Source organism: Myotis brandtii, unplaced genomic scaffold, assembly GCF_000412655.1.
Source record: "Myotis brandtii unplaced genomic scaffold, ASM41265v1 scaffold604, whole genome shotgun sequence".
NCBI lineage: Eukaryota > Metazoa > Chordata > Mammalia > Chiroptera > Vespertilionidae > Myotis > Myotis brandtii.
In genome coordinates, this window is record NW_005370286.1 from 3,561,621 (window position 1) to 3,572,693 (window position 11,073).

The window sequence follows — 11,073 nt, forward strand, 5'->3', positions numbered from 1 at the left end:
GCAAAGGTGCCCTGGCTGGGGAGAGCGTTTATAAAACCACATTTAATAAAAGAGTGTTATATTAAGTATGTTTGTGAGTGTATTTAAGCATATGGTTTCCATATCAGGCGTCAAGATGGCAAACACATGGCTTACCTTCTTTCTAACCTTTCGGGGAGACGTCCTTTCCAGGGGGTGGTGGGACAGGAGGATCCGGGGCGGATGCGGGAGGGTGTGTGTTGTTTTGTTTTGCTTCTGACAACTCCGGCTCCCAGGGAAGAGCACCGAGGTGGTTCCGAAAGTCCGTGAAGACTCGCTGCTCCTTCTATGTCTGGGATTAGCCCAGCAACTTGCTCGGCCTCCTCTCTTCCGCCGTCCCAACAGCCTCCCAGCTCTCCCTGGCCTCCTCCAAGGCGCTGGGGGCCGGCGGACTTTAAAGGGTGAGCCCGTTTCAGCTGCACAGAACCTGAGCTCCTGGGTTTTAAAGGGGAACCCTTGGGGAAAGCGAGCGCTCTAAGGAAGCCGCCAGCTGGATGCCCATAAGCCCCTGTTTAGCGGCAAGCCATCCGGCCCCAGGATGCATCAGCCTGGAGACCCCTTTTTGGTGCCTGCGTTAGGATCGATTTTCCTCTAGGTCAGAGGCAGTGGACTGTGGCCCTGTGGGCCCAGGGTCCCCAGAAATGCAAGGAAAGGCCTCCACTGCCCAGCGCCCTAAAACCATCTACAGTATCCCCCTCCTCCCCCCCCCCCCATTCTGAGACAATCCCGGAAGCCAAAATGCCAAACTAGGAAGGGGACTGGGGGACAGGAGAGGGGGCTCTACAGCGAGGCCGCCCGCCTACCCCCACCAGCCCAAACAGATTTGCCTGAGCGAGTTATAAATCTACCGGTACCATTTCTTTTTCGTCACTTGCCTAATCCCGTGCCCTTCGTTTCATGTGCTGTAATTATTAACATCTGCTTTCTGCGCCCGGCCCGCGCGGAGTTTGCAAAGGCCGTTTTCAGCGCGGAACAATGGTGACAGCTGTTTCATTTAGCCTAGGGCCAGCACTTCCTGTTCAGTCTACATCTGCCCTCCTGTGTCCAATTTCTGTTTCGGGGGTTTTGTGTTTTGTTTTCTGGGATTCCCCCTCCCCACCCCCCACTTCATCTGACCTTACTATACGTTTAAGAAGAATTCCTAACTTAGCACTGCAGCTAGGATTTCTCACACATATGCTTATTAGATTGGCGACAGCCAGAGAGAGGGGTGGGAGAAAGCCGAATTGTCTCCAGCAGCTACCACGGTGGAGGGCAGAGGCAGAGAGCAGGGCTGACCAGGGAGCCGGGTGCCAAGGGAATCCCTGGGCCTGGAGGTTGGGGAATAGGCTGGCCTCCCTGGAACTCAGACACAGGACAAATGGCCTGAGCCGCCCTCTCCCTGGCTGGTGTCATCTCTGGGGCTTCTTTGGTCAGGGTCTCCCCACAGAGGGGCCCGTGTTTCTGGGTGGCCACCACCAGCAGGGGCCCTTCTTTGGGAACCAAGCAGGTGGGGTGCGATCCAGAGGCCCCAGACTCACTTTTTCCCATGCGTCTCCAGCCGAGCAATAAACTCCTTTCCAATTTGCACAGCGAGGCCCGAGGCCTGGGGAGAGGAAGCGCCGTGGACAGCGGAATAAACACAAGAGGAAGGAGCTGCGGGTGACCTGCCTGGGCCCCTGGAGCATATATAGCTGCCTGGGACCAAAGAGAATGGGGATGATGCTCTGTGTATAGGTTCCCCTCCACCCACCTGTCCCAGTCCCACCTGACCTGAGCCTGGGGCTCCAGCTCGGCTGGCACGCAGATGGGACGTTATCCTCCAAGACGAGTGTCACCACAAGCGCTGGGTTAGGAGCCTGGAGGTTTGCAAAGGCTGCCTTCAGGCACTGCTGGATATTTATTGCCAACCGGGGTGAAGACTGGTCCCCACGTGGATACGAGCAGGCAGGGATGTGTGTGTCCTGGGGGCGCTCAGGGCAGAGCATGGGTGTCAGGGGACGGGTGTCATTCCTCAAATCGGGACGCCTGGAGACTGTGCTGTGCCTTTCGCTGGCTCTCAGAGCGTCAGGATTGGCCGAGACCCCGGAGATCGAACGCCCACCACTCTGTTTTTCTTAAGAGACGGAGAAATTGCACATCAGCGAGAGGGCGTGCCTGTTGGTCAAGCTTGAGGGTGTGGACAGAGAAGCAAATGAAGGTAAACCTACGTTGCTTCTAGAAACTTGAGGCACGTTGACCATTTCAACATGAAATGTCACTTTCCATCGCAGACCCTCTCGCCCTTCTAAGTGGCTCACGTGAAAATAACTCGGGACGCGGCGTGCACCTGAAACAGTGAGCGAGTCAGGGAGACACCAGCAGAGGATCTCAGCGCCTCGAGCCCACTCCAGGGCCGTCTCTCTGGCTGCCAGGGAGGCCTGAGGAAACGCGGAGGGCTGACCTGGTGCCTGTGGGTCCCGGAAGTTCCGGGCAGGTGGTCGCAGGCCCCATGTCCAGCAGGAGTAAGAGCTCAGGTGTGAAAAGATGCAGCTGAGAGGGCCCATCCCCCCATCCCTGCCAGGTGTCAGGTGTGCCGAGTGGGTAAGGCCCCAGAGCCCAGGAGACACACTGCTCCCCACCCTTCTGTTGAGTGGGGAGTGGCAGGAGGCCTGACCCAGACAGACATGGGAATTGCAAAGACTTTCCCTAAATTCTGGAATCCCAGGGTCGGAAGTCCCTTTGCCCTGCACCCAGCCCTCCTGGCTGCCAGCCCCAGCCCCTTTCCCTGCCCCCACTCCCCATCTCCCTGCCCTGCCCCCCTCTTCTCTTTCTCACTCCTTTTCTTCTTAAAGTTAATTGCAACTTTTTTTCTCCGCGCTCTGATCTGGATAAGCCACATCTCATTAGAAAAAGATTTAGCAGGAGCCAAAGCAGGCTGGAGAAGGAATCCCTAATCAACAGAGAAAAGATTTGGGTGTAATTGCTCTCTCCCGCCATTCTACCACCCCCCCCCCCTCATCTTTCTCTGCTCATTAATCTGTAAAGAAAGTCGCAGTCGAATGTATTAGTGTTCAAGTACCTGCTGCTGCGGCAAACTACCCAAGTGCTTTGGGGTTTTCTTCTGTTGGTGGGGTCTGTGGGGGAGTGTAGGAAGCACCTTGGTTGGGGGAGGAAAGCTTTTTGGGGTGTATGTGTGTGAAGTGCTTTGGTTGTTGGGGATGTGTGAGTGGGTGTGTGAACTCTTTGGTTGTTGGAATGTGTACATGAAGTGCTTTGGTGTGTGTGTGTGTGTGTGTGTGTGTAAAGCTCTTTGGTTGCTAGGGGGATGAAAATTCTTGGTGTGTGTGTCTATGTGTGTATGTGTGTACATGTTGTGTGTGAAGCACCCTAGTTGCTGGGTGCATGTGTGTAAAGAGCTTTGGTTCAGCCCCACCGGTGTGGCTCAGTGGTTGAGCATCGACCTATGAACCAGGAGGTCACGGTTCGGTGAGAATAAAGGAGGGAGGAGGGTTACATTAAAAGTTACATTAGGGGGGAAAGGTTGCCCCTAACCTGACGCCCTCGAATGCCGAATTTGATCTAAGGCGGGTTCCCTGGCCTTGGGGCGAAGGGTTTGGTACAGCTGCAACTCGATATCCTGCGTGCATGGGTTCCAGAAGCACTGGAGCCGGGGGAGGGGGGGGGTCTGGCAGGGCCCAGAGACCCGTGTTGCAGAGCATCTTCTGGCGTGTTCAGCGGAAGACCGGAAACGCCCACCCCCAGGCGATGTGTTCGTCCTTAGTGTGGCTTCTTTCCTCGGTCATAGTGGTCCGATGTCGCTTCTCCATCCTCTGGAGGAGACCGACGGCCTTCTTCACCCCTTTTCCCACCGAGGGAAGACTCTGACCTTGGTTCTCCTTAGCAGCTGTTTTCATTTTTTTGCCCCTGAATTGTGGGTAAACAGCCTACTGCATTAGATAAAGGCTTTAGCAGCTCGCCTCCCACACACAAGCTCTTTCTCACGAACACAAGAGGAAGTTGAACTTGATTTTGTCTCCTGGGTTATCTTAGAATTAATTGGGAGGAACCTTGAGTTCAAAGTATAGGCTCCCAGCTGTCTCTGGCGTTCATCGGCTGCCATCTGCTGGGTGGTCCTGGTATGGCATGGTCTCCTTGGCAGGCAGGCTGTTTCACCAGGGGTGAAGAGGTTCCTCCATTCCATCAAAAAATATTTATTGAGCAGGAACTGTGTGCCAGGCATGGTTCTGGGCACTTGGGATTCATCGGCAAACAAAACAGACAAACATCTCTCTTCTTCTGGAGCTTACATTCTCGTAGGAGATAACGGGCAGTTGACAATAAACCTAATAAATAAAGAATACCATATGTTAGAGTGTTAAGTTCATGGGGGAAAATTAAAAAGTAGAACTTGTAAGAGGAATGGAAAATCCTGGGGGGGGGGAGTGAGTCCCCTTTTAAATAGTTTTCAGGGTCAGACTCGTTGAGGAGACTTTTGAACAAAGACTTGAAGGAAAGGAAGGACTCTGCCATGGAGGAGGACTATACCTGGCAGAATGGATGGAAGTGCAAAGGCCCTGGGGTGGGAATGCACTCTGTGCATTCAGGCAATACCAAGGAGGGCAGGGGGCTGGAGAAAGCGAGCCAGGGAAGAGAAGCCAGAGAGGTGATCACAAAGAAAGGAGGGGCTGGACAGTGCAGGGCCTTGTGGACTATTGTTTAAGGATCTGGGCTGCCTTGGTTGCCTTGGGCTGCCATAACAAAATATCATGGACTGGGTGGCTTATACAACAGACATTTATTTCTCATAGTTCTGGAGGCTGGGAAGTCCAAGATCAAGGTGCCAGCCTGTTCATTTTCAGGTGAAATAACTTCTAAAGAGTATTTTGAGGTCTATTTCATTCATGAAACACAAATACTATTCCTAAATTATGTGGATTTTTTTCTATAGTGCAGATCAGTAAACTGAGGCTTAGGGAGTTATTTCACCAAACAGGAAGCTGATAATTGGAACTAAGTATGCATCCCTAACTTTGAAGCCTTAGCTCATTAAATCATCCAATGTCCTAAATGTCTGTTAATACATAACTGATTCTCTTTGCTAATATTTTATTGAGAATTTATGCATCTAAATTCGTGAGAGATACTGGACTGTAGTTTTATCTATTTATTATTAAACTTTATTTTTTACAGCAGGTTGGAGTTCACAGTAAAATTCTGTAGAAAGTACAGAGAGTTCCCATATACCGGTATCCCTTGTCCCCAAAGCTCTCTGGGAAGTCCAAGATCAAGGTGCCAGCCTGTTCATTTTCAGGTGAAATAACTTCTAAAGAGTATTTTGAGGTCTATTTCATTCACGAAACACAAATACTATTCCTAAATTATGTGGATTTTTTTCTATAGTGCAGATCAGTAAACTGAGGCTTAGGGAGTTATTTCACCAAACAGGAAGCTGATAATTGGAACTAAGTATGCATCCCTAACTTTGAAGCCTTAGCTCATTAAATCATCCAATGTCCTAAATGTCTGTTAATACATAACTGATTCTCTTTGCTAATATTTTATTGAGAATTTATGCATCTAAATTCGTGAGAGATACTGGACTGTAGTTTTATCTATTTATTATTAAACTTTATTTTTTACAGCAGGTTGGAGTTCACAGTAAAATTCTGTAGAAAGTACAGAGAGTTCCCATATACCGGTATCCCTTGTCCCCAAAGCTCTCCCATCATCAGCAACCCCACCAGAGCAGTACATGTGTTACAATGAGGAGCCTTCATTGACACATGGCGATTGCCCAAAGTGCATCATGCACATTAGAGCTCACTAATGGTGTTGTACATCCTAGGGATTTGAACAAATGTATAATGACATGTATTCACCACTGGAGTATCATACAAAATAGTTTTATTGCCCTAAAAGTCCTCCGTGCTCTGCCTAATTATCCGTCCCTCTCCCCAACCCCTGGCAACCACCGATCTTTTTACTCTTCATAGTTTTGCCTTTTCAAGAATGTCATAGAGTTGGAATCACACACTGTGTAGCCTTTTTCAGGTTGGCTTCCTTCACTTACTGATATGCACTTAAGTTTCCTCCATGTCTTTTCATGGCTTGATAGCTCATTTCTTTTTCAGTGCTGAGTACTATTTCATTGTCAGCATGAACCAAGGTTTATTTATTCATTCATTTACTGAAGGATATCTTGGTTGCTTCCAAGTTTGGGCAATTGTGAATAAAGCCGCTATAAATATCTGTGTGTACGTTTCTGTGTAGACGTAAGTTTTCAGTTCATTTGGGTAAATACCAAGAAATGCAATTTCTGGATCATATGGTCAGACTATATTTAGTTTAAGAAACTGCCAAATTGTCTTCCAAAGTGACTGTGGCATGTTGCATCCCCACCCGCAGATGAATCAGAGACTCTGTTGCTCCACATCCTCGCCAGCATTTGGTGTTGTCAGTGTTTTGGATTTTGGCCATTCCAATAGGTGTGTCGTGGTATCTCATTGTTGTTTTAATTTGCATTTCTGTGAAGACATAGGCTGTGAGGCAGAGTTTCATAAGCTGTTTTACCATCTGTATATCTTCTGTGGTGAATTCTGTCTAGATCTTTTGCCAATTTTTAAATCAGGTTATTGTTTTTTTATTGTTGGGTGTTAAAAGTTCTGAGTCTATGTTGGACACCAGTCCTTTATCAAATGCATCTTTTGCAAATATTTTATCCAATTCTGTAGCTTGTCATTGTCTTTCACAGAGCAGAAGTTTCTTTCATTTTAATGATGTCTAATTAAGTCTATCAATTGCTTCTTTGATGGGCGGTGCTGTTGGTGTTGTAGCTAAAAGTCAGTGCCATGCCCAAGATTATCTAGCTTTTCTCCCATGTTAATTTTCTCTCATCTTTCTACTTTCCTACTGTGGAAGCTTGGATTACTGACTTTAGACATTTCTCCTTTTCTAATCTATGCATTCAATGCTATAGATTTCCCTCTAAGCACGGCTGTACTGTATCCCACCAATTTTGAAACATTGCAATTTCATTTACTTCAAAATATTTTTAAATTTCTCTTGAGATTTCTTACTTGACCCATGTGTTATTTACAAGTGTGTTGTTTAATCTTTCCCTGTTTGGGGATTTTCCAGCTATCTGTCTGTTATTGATTTCTAGTTTAATTCCACTGTTGTCTGTAAACAGACATTGTATGATTTCTGTGTGTGTGTGTTTTATTTGTTAAAGTGTGTTTTGTGGCCCAAACTATGGTCTTTCTTGGTGAGTGCTCCCTGTGAGCTTGAGAAGAATGTGTTGTTGGGTGAGCCCATCTATCAATGTCAATTAGATCCAGTTGGTTGATGGTGACATCCTGTTCAACTCTGTTCTCACTGATTTTCTACCTGCTGGATCTTTCTGCTCATTCCTAATAGAGCGTGTTAAAGTCTCCAACTATAACATTGGGTTATTCCCTTTCTCCTTACAGTCCTACCCTTTTTTGTCTCACGTGTATTGGCGCTCTGTTGTCAGACAAATACACATTAAGAACTGTTATGCCTTCTCGAGTGTCACCCCTCGTATGTAATGTCCCTCTTCACAACTGTCCTTGCTCTGGAGTCTGCTCTGTCTGAAGCTAGGATAGCTGCTCCTGCTTTCTTTGGATCAATGTTAGCAGGTACATCCCCTCTTCTGTTGTGATTGTGGCTACATGCATCGAGACAAAGCCATGCTGGGTCCCGAAGCAACTGGCATGAAGAGCCCCCTTGTTAACCTGCAGTGGACAGGTAGGGTGAGCAGGAAAAATCATTTATTGTGTAAAGCTGCTAAGATCTGGTGGTTGTTACTGCATCAGAACCTAGCCTGTTGAGGGGGGTAGAGGGGGCGCCCTGGCCTGGCGTGCGCACGCGAGCGCGTGCACACACACACACACACACACACACACACACACACACAGTTAGAAAGACAGAGATGAGCGAGAGAGAATAAAACACAAAGTCCCAGGGAAGAGCTGACAATCTGGCTTGGCAGATAAGATATCCAGATGATGTATAATGATAACAGCATAAGACAGGATAGATAATTTGAGAGCAAAATGACAAGACGCTTGTGTACCGTGGCCTTAAGAAGGAATGGGCCAGGTGGGGTCCCGGACGCGTGTGAGGAAGCCTCGCGTGCCAGGTGTCTCCTCTGGGCCCCTCCAGATTCACTCCTTAGTCTTCCCCTCCTTGCCCTCTGGCCCTGGGCTGACCTGTCTGTCCTACATGCACAGGCTCCTGGCCCTCTGGCTCCTGGTCCGGCTGGGTCAATGGGAGTGGGGGGAGGGCGACTGGCAGGAGATTGGAGGGAAGGAGGAGAGTGAAGCTAGAAGGTTTAGTGGCTGGCTGGGTCCCATCTCATGGGGTCTCAGGCTGGCTATACCCCTCAGCTGAAGGTCCCAGCCCCTCCCAAAATGACCGTCTCCATCTGACTGTCTCCTTCTAGATTCCCGTAAGGCTCTCTTCCCTCCCCCTCAGGCCCAGGGCTGGTAAGAGCTCACAGTCAGCCATTAGCACTACCCATGCACTTTGCCTTTTGGTCACCCCATATCCTGCCCACTTCTCTTTGCCAGGCCTCCTTAAATTGCCCTATTTTGAGTGTGCCATCTGCCTCCCAATGGCCCCGGATTGATAGAGCTCGCTTCGGAGAGCCGGCGCGGGGAAGGAAATGGTCCTGCTCTGTCTAATTATAGGGTCAGCTGGTACAAGAGGCAGGAGGCTCTGACAGAGGATGAATTCTTCATGAAGAAATGAATTATTCAATGGCTTTGCTTCTCCCACCCAACCTGGAAGATTCTGCTCTAAACGAGGAAAGGGTTAGAGGCAAAGCGCTGGCCTCTTTGTGCCCAGGACGATGGGCCTCATGGAGCCACTGTCTCACAAAAGCCCTTTGCAAAGACTGGGGCCACCAGAGCCACCCAGGTCACCTCCAAGGAGCTGCCCCAAACCGCATTCTCTGGCAAAGTTGATCCTGCAGGAATCAGGCCTAAACCGGCAGTTGGACATCCCCCGAGGGGTCTTAGGTTGGAGAGGGTGCAGGCTGGGCTGAGGGACCTGCCTTCCACCCTCCCCCCTGCACAATTTTTGTGCACCGGGCCTCTAGTATATATATTGGGCTGAGGGACTTGCCTTCCCCCCTCCCCCCTGCACGATTTTTGTGCACCGGGCCTAGAGTCTAGTATATATATAAAATCTTTGCCACAACCCTAACCACTGGGAGTTCTTCTTTGTCCTGCCTTGGGATTCCTATGGCAAATTCACTGGATTTATTCATCGGTTGGTTGGTTGGTTTTCCCAAGTAGAAAGCCAAAGGGTCTTATGAAAGAGTTGGATTTGGCAGAGTTCTGGGCCCTGTTCTCCCTTGCCTACCCCACCCCCGGGGCCCCGGCTCCTTAGCAGAACCCCACTCTGGGAAGAGGCTGGCACCTGGAGCCCCAGCATTTCCCAAGCAGCTGGAATGAGAGACGCTTGCTTGCGCTGCAGGGGCTGGATCCGGGGGCCAGTCTGCGCGGGCATGCCAGGATGTAAAGTCAGAGGAAGTGCAGACGGCTGTTTGGAAGATTTAGGAGTTCGTGGCTGTCACTGATTTTACTGTGTTGTCACTGACATCTGTTTGCATGCTCTCCAGAGCAGGTAGGAGATGGGGAGGATGATGGAGGTGTTCCTAGGTGCCTGGGCCGCACAGCGATGCAGATGAGGAGGGGGTGGGATTCCTTGGAAGTCTAAGGATCCTATTGACTCCTTCAGTGCCAGAGGCGTATGCCAGGGCCCGGGGTGATCAAACTCCCAGCAGTATAGGTGCATGAACAACTCCCTTGAATTATAATAAAAATGTGCTTTTCAAGGAAACAAACACCAATTCAATCGGCAAGCAGCAGAGGTCTCCCATTATGAGGCTAAAGGAAGGCAGCCTTAGTGAGTGTGCAAGAGTTTCAGGAACGGAGAGGGTGATACGGAGGCGGGGAGGGGCAGCGTGCACGCCAGGCCACCTGGTCCTTTGGCCAGATGCACATTCGGGGTGGGAGAGGCAGCAACTCCTCAGCGCCAGATTCTCTTCCAGAGAAGACCAGACTGAGGTTCCTGGACAAGGGCACTGGAGGAGCACCCTCACACTGCCATCGGGACCTGGGGGACAGAGTCTCCCTCCCAGGGGGCAGGGAGGAGGAACGAGAAAAGGACACCCCCCGGCTAACGCCTTGATTTTGAACACCTGGCTTCCAAAACGGTGAGATAATACATTGCTATAGTTTCAGTGAGACACCGTCCCTGTCCTCAAAATGTCCACCTTAGGGAGGACATGTAATAATAGAACCCACCCAGGGCTTGCTTTGTGGTCCTCCCCGCCCTCCAGGCGAGAGGTCTGTTGTTCCATTTTACAAACGAGGAACCTGAGGCTCTGCAAGGTGACCAAGGCCCAGGCCCGCACGCTGCCCGTGAGGTAGAGCCTGCACACACTCTGCGTGAGAAGAGGGAGCTCCGGGTGACCCCGCAGAGCAGCGCCGGGCGGAGAACAGTGTCAGAGCCGCTGCAGGAAGGACTCCGAGAAGGTCCAGTGGGCAAAGCAGCAGGGGAGCAATTCCCGGAGCAGGCGCAGCGTGTGCAATGAAAGTGTGCGGCGAGGGGGCATGCCACCTGGGACCTCTGCTTAATGCTGGAATCGAAGGGGCTTCCCAGCTGTCGAGAGAGGCAGGGCAAGATTGCCAAGAGCTTTGAGTGGCAACCTAAGGAGGGGACTTCTGGAAGCAACCGGGAGCCACTGCAGGTTAAGTAGGGGAGAGAGCATCTGAAAGGTCACAGGCCGGCAGGAGCGAGCCAGAGGGTTGGTGCCCCGAGAAATTTCCTGGAGGCAGCACCCCCTGTCAGAAAGGAGGATCCAACTAGGCCCAGCCCCCACGGAAGGCAGCACGTTGCAAGGGGAAGGCATTTGCAAATGAAGCCATGGACAGAGGACATGAAGCCTGGAGCGTTTTGGACTCGGCGCAGGTTTCGCTGCACCCACCGCAGTGTGGGGAGCTGAGGAAGAAAGAGCGAGGAGAGGGGTGGAGGTGCTGGGCCCAGGCTGTCTCCTGGGGGGGG

General features: G+C 50.6%; 1 long non-coding RNA gene across 1 annotated transcript in view; it reads right to left on the reverse strand.

Annotated features, from left to right (window-relative positions):
• Window positions 1-2,824: 2,824 nt before the first annotated feature.
• Window positions 2,825-11,073, reverse strand: part of LOC106728392 — a 66,886-nt gene continuing 58,637 nt past the window's right edge. The window contains exon 4 of the long non-coding RNA XR_001364694.1: window positions 2,825-4,322. This is a non-coding gene — a long non-coding RNA (uncharacterized LOC106728392). The remainder of the gene's footprint in view (window positions 4,323-11,073) is intronic.